At 40.6% G+C, this 5,806-nt stretch overlaps 1 non-coding gene across 1 annotated transcript; it reads left to right on the top strand.

The window, feature by feature from the left end:
• Nucleotides 1-5,164: 5,164 nt before the first annotated feature.
• TRNAK-UUU (transfer RNA lysine (anticodon UUU)) lies at nt 5,165-5,237 on the top strand. Its single transcript has one exon. It is a non-coding gene; the product is annotated as a tRNA-Lys (tRNA).
• Nucleotides 5,238-5,806: the final 569 nt, after the last annotated feature.

The raw sequence follows: 5,806 nt of genomic DNA, 5'->3' as shown, positions 1-5,806 counted from the left end.
TAAGTCGATTCAGTCGTGTCCAGCTCTTTGTGACTCCATGGATTGTAGCCCACCAGGCTCTTCTGTCCATGAGGTTTATAATTTTGTTTTTGGCTGTGCTAGATTTTCCTGTAGTTGCAGCGAGCAGGGGCTTCTTATTTCGGTGGCTTCTTTTGTTGCAGAGCACCAGTGTTCGGGATTCAGTGGTTGTGGCTCACAAGCTCTAGAGCACTGGCTCAGTACTTTCAGTGCTTGGGCTTAGGAGTTGAAGTTCCTGGGCTTATAGTTGGGCTTATAGTTGCTCCGCCATACGTGGGATCTGCCCGGACCAGGGATCAAACCCACATCTCCTGCATTGGCAGGCAGATTCTTTACCACTGTGCCCACCATCCCCTTCCCCAGGAAGCCCTGTGTTTCTCCTTTACTCTCACACTTGCAACACTTCTGACACACATATGCAGACTTTTGCCCCACACCGCACTGTCCTCTGACATTATCTGACATCATCTGGGCATCCTACAACTGACCTCAGTTCAGACACTGTCTCCCGGGAGGCGGCACCGGATCCACAGAGGAAGGTCTCCATCCCACGAGACTGCTTCGCCCCCAACTGCAGGTACCAACCTCAGATCCACGTGGCCACCCATGCTTCTGACCAATCAGCTGCAAATCAGAGGCTCGCTCCACCCACTCCTCAGGTGTGACTAATTCACTAGTGCAGCTCACAGAACTCAGGAAAGCTGTTTACTTACTGTCTACCAGTCTACTGGGCTTCCCTGGTTGCTCAGCTGGTAAAGAATACTCCTGCAATGCGGGAGACCTGGGTTTGATCCCAGGGTTGGGAAGATCCCCTGGAGAAAGGAAAGGCTACCCATTCCAGTATTCTGGCCTGGAGAATTCCATGGATTGTATAGCCCATAGGGTCGCAAAGAGTCAGACATGACTGAGAGACTTTCACTCACCAGTTTATTATAAAAGGACATGATAAAAGACACAAGAGCATCCAGATGGAGGAAACGCCCAGGGTTGGGTCTTCCCTGCGCTCTCCAGGCTCCACTTCCCCAGCATGACCCCTGCCTTAGGGGGATATGGCAGAAAGGCATTTGTCTACAAGAAAGCTCCCACCAAAACCCAGACATGCTGGCACCCTGATCTCAGACTTCTAAGCCTCCGGAACTATGAACAATAAACTTTTGCTGTATATAAGTCACTCAATTAATGGTATTTTGTTAAAGCAGTCTGAGGAGGGACTAAGATTCCTTCAACATAAACTATTGTTTCCCAGTAACGACAAGCATCTATATTTTCCTCCTGCTGCTGCTGCTTCTAAGTCACTTCAGTTGTGTCCGACTCTGTGCGACCCCGTAGGTGGCAGCCCACCAGGCTCCCCCGTCCCTGGGATTCTCCAGGCAAGAACACTAGAGTGAGTAGCCATTTCCTTCTCCAATGCATGAAAGTGAAAAGTGAAAGTGAAGTTGCTCAGTCGTGTCCAACTCTTAGCAACCCCATGGACTGCAGCCTACCAGGCTCCTCCGTCCACAGGATTTTCCAGGCAAAAGTACTGGAGTGGGTCGCCAGTGCCTTCTCTGTATTTTTTCCTGACGCACTTCCTGTTCCAATTCACAGTTCAGAAGAGTCTCACAAATTTCAAGATGTTCACAGCAGTTACAAATGGCATTTTGCAATTTTCAGTAGTTTATATCACCCTTAAATTTGTGGAAATAGGTTTAGGTATAACATGTATGAAGCTTGATATTGATTCTTTAGGTTGGCAGCTATATGGACACTGGATGCTGGAAATGCATCTCGTTTTATTTTTATGAAATATTGAATGTGATATAATTAAATTTTAAGAAAAATTATATTAAAATGTTCTCACTCTTTTTTGTTAAAAGTTTATATTAATTCATTATAATGTATTCATCACCTTTCATTTTGACATAATTTTGAGTCCTTCAAAATAAACATGTTTAATATACATAAAATATTAACTTTTATTTTCAAATTTTAGATGAAAATGTGGCTAAATTCTACATATTTTGAGTTCTATTGCCTAATGCTATAGATCATCGAGATCATGAAAGAAAGGAAATATATGAATGTGGAACTCAGCATGTTGCTTAAATATTTTTAAGCTAGGAACCCAAAAAAATGAGCAAATTTCTGTCAAGCATGACTCACGTAAAATTCCTGAACAATTTACTATATATTCTCTAATGGAAATGTAATTGGTATTTAAAAAATGCAAATTAGCAATTTTTTCTCATCAATTCACAATATGAATAGGTCAGATGAAGTTGCTACAACCTCATGCACGCACGTGTGCTGAGTCACTTCAGTCCTGTCCGGCTGTGTGACCCTATGGACTGTAACCCACCAGGCTCCTCTGTCCATGGGATTCTCCAGGCAAGAATACTCCTCCAGGGCCTACAACCTCATATTCTTTACCAAATAAAGGTACAACTACACAGCGCAAAATATAATTCTCACACAGAAAAAATACATATGCAATTATAGCACTGAAAAAGGGATGTATAAAGTACAGTTGATAATATTCAGTAAACATAAGTGATTCCAACTGAGACCCTTACTGTGATGTTCTTTTAAAAAAATGACCCTCTGTGTCTAAAGCTTGCCAAACATAATAATGCTTTTTGGCTGAATAAAAGTGAAGTATTTACAGAAAACAATGGAAAATGTTCAGGTTTAGTACAAATGGTTTCAATTTGGGGTGCTAAAATAAACAAAAATATAATGCAGATAAACACAATGAAGTGAATGAACATTCTTAAGGACTGAAAATTCAAGATGAGGCCATGAATCTGATGAGTAATAAAGTGAGAAAAGAAAACATATACAACTTTAAAAAGTTATTATTACTCAGTTCAGTCAGGCTGTAGAAGCATCAAAATTCATATCACAGAAATGTGTCTTCATTACATGTATGGCTGCTGAACTACAAGAAAAGGAAAACAAGTCAACATTTATGTATTTCACTGGGTTTTACAGCAGTTGTGAAAATAAGTTTAGACTTTACTGGCAAACTGAGAAAATAGCTTTCAGTTTTAGGGACTGACTTAGGAGACTGATGAAAAAAACAGGTTGAAAGGCTTGCCCAATCTCACTAACATAGCTGGCACAGAAGAAGATGAGTCAGCCAGAATTTTTACCAAAAGTCCAGAAGCATCTGTGCTGTGTGGAACATAGTTAGAACTTACTGCTGGGAGAAATGGGCTTATCTGAACCAACAGGAATGCTGCTCTTTGGAACAATTCCAGAGATTGAATGTAGTGTTTTCTGGACCTGCCCAAAGATGGACTACCATGATGGAACATGAAATTGGACACTAAACCAAAATTTAACACCTCATTACATATGAGGTGTGGAATACATTCTCCTTAAAGTAACTAGATCCCATTTAGACAAGACTAAGATGTACTAGGAGAATTCAGTAAAATAATATTCCCAAATAAAAAGTGAATAATCATCAAAATTGAAATTAATTTTGAATGTGTGCTATCTCTATTCATTTGAATGAATACAAATGATCCATTGCTTATTTTTTAAAAAGAAACAAAACAGATCTATTATAATATTCCACTTCCAAAGCTTTTAAACTATGTATTTTTAATTTCGGAGATTTTTTTTTTCCAAATTGAAAGAAACTGATATAAAATAGACAACGAAGTGAGATTCTAATAAACTATAAAGAATTTAGAAAAATAAAATGAAAATATTTTCATGACTATATATAAACATTTTCAAAACAAACGTTAGAAACCCTCAGTTCAGTTCAGTCTCTCAGTCGTGTCCGACTCTTTGTGACCCCATGAATCGCAGCACGCCAGGCCTCCCTGTCCATCACCAACTCCCGGAGTTCACTCAAACTCACGTCCATCGAGTCGGTGATGCCATCCAGCCATCTCATCCTGTGTCGTCCCCTTTTCTTCCTGCCCCCAATCCCTCCAGCATCAGAGTCTTTTCCAATGAGTCAACCCTTCACACGAGGTGGCCAAAGTACTGGAGTTTCAGCTTTATCATCAGTCCTTCCGAAGAACACCCAGGACTGATCTCCTTTTAGAATGGACTGGTTGGATCTCCTTGCAGTCCAAGGGACTCTCAGGAGTCTTCTCCAACACCACAGTTCAAAAGCATCAATTCTTCGGCGCTCAGCCTTCTTCATAGTCCAACTCTCACGTCCATACATGATCACTATCTTCTGACAAATCATAGATCAGGGTATTTTGTTAATTGAACACAGATTTTTAACAAATTGAATATCTAACCACTACTTTTAAGTTCTATTTATAACACCTCCACATTGAGAAATTTGAAAGAAGATCCATGAATGGACCTAATTATTACTCTAAGGAAAAAATTTAAATTATGATCTAAAATAGCAATTTTGTCATGAATTAAAATATGTAATATTTTCTATAATAGATGCAATTTACCACATGCAACCCTATCACAATATTTGAACATGTTGTATAATATTAGTGGTATATTTCTGAATTTAAGTAGTGCTTTAAGAACTTTATTGGCAATTCAAATTGCTATAGCCTCAGCAAACTGGTTTCCCCAACTTGGAATAAAAAACTCTAAAATCTTCAATGCCTTAAGAAGGATTACCTAATTTGGCACTCTTTAACAAAGCAGAAATGTTGTGAAAAATCATGATTAAACAACCCAAGTGGAGATATTGCTGAATCCAAGACAGGAAAAATTAAAATTTTGGAATAAATGTGTAACTTGTAAATTATCTATGTCTTTATGACTCACCTAAACATGACCATCAACAGAACACCTGGGCATGTGTGATAATAATTAAATTCAGCTGCCTTTGATATTTGCCAGCTTGCAATTATTGACATCCCTAGCTTTGCACATGTTTTTGTGAAGGAGTATTTCTTTTGGCAGGAGGATAGAATATAATTCAACAGCTGGTTTGCTTAATTTATAATTTTTACTTCATTGGAAACACAGTCTATAAGCCTCCACTTCTACTCGCCCCAATCCCTGAAATGCCTGGCACAGGCCTGGCAGGCTTGTCCATTGGTGTCTGTCAAATGAGGAACACGAGTGTGACACGGGCTTAGCATTACCAGTGAAGGCTTCCTTCCTCCTTATGCCCAGCACAAGGCAAATACACCATCTTCTCTTTGCAAGGCAAGAGCCTTCAGGAGCCTGGGTAGCTCTGTTGGTAGAGCATCAGACTTTTAATCTGAGGGTCCAGGGTTCATGTCCCTGTCCAGGCGGGAGGTTTACGCATCCTCTTGTGCTTAGAGGATACCAAGCTTTTGGGCTTCCCTTGTGGCTCAGCTGCTAAAGAATTCCACCTGCAATGTGGGAGGCCTCGGTTCAACCCCATGGTTGGGAAGATCCCGTGGAGAAGGGAAAGGCTACCCACTCCAGTATTCTGGCCTGGAGAATTCCATGGACTGTAGAGTCAGACACGACTGAGCAACTTTCACTTTCACTAGTCATACATGAAAATGGGTCCAAGTATTGTTTTGTAATGTTCCAAACCAGTCAGTCCTAAAGGAAATCCACCCTGAATATTCATCGGAAGGACTGATACTGAAGATGAAGCTCCTATACTTCAGCCACCTGACATGAAGAGCCAACTCATTAGAAAAGACTCTAATGCTGGGAAAGCGGATGAGATGACTGGATGGCATCATCAACTCAATGGACATGAGTTTGAACAAACTCCAGGACATAGTGAAGGACAGGGAAGCCTGGCGTGCTGCAGTCTGTGGGGTTGCAAAGAGTGGGACACGACTGAGTGACTGAACAACAACAATGTTCCTTGCACCACAAATAA

The sequence above is a fragment of the Bos taurus genome, chromosome 10 (genome assembly GCF_002263795.3).
Source record: "Bos taurus isolate L1 Dominette 01449 registration number 42190680 breed Hereford chromosome 10, ARS-UCD2.0, whole genome shotgun sequence".
In the NCBI taxonomy this organism is placed as follows: Eukaryota; Metazoa; Chordata; class Mammalia; order Artiodactyla; family Bovidae; genus Bos; species Bos taurus.
This window is presented reverse-complemented; position numbering and strand designations above follow the sequence as displayed.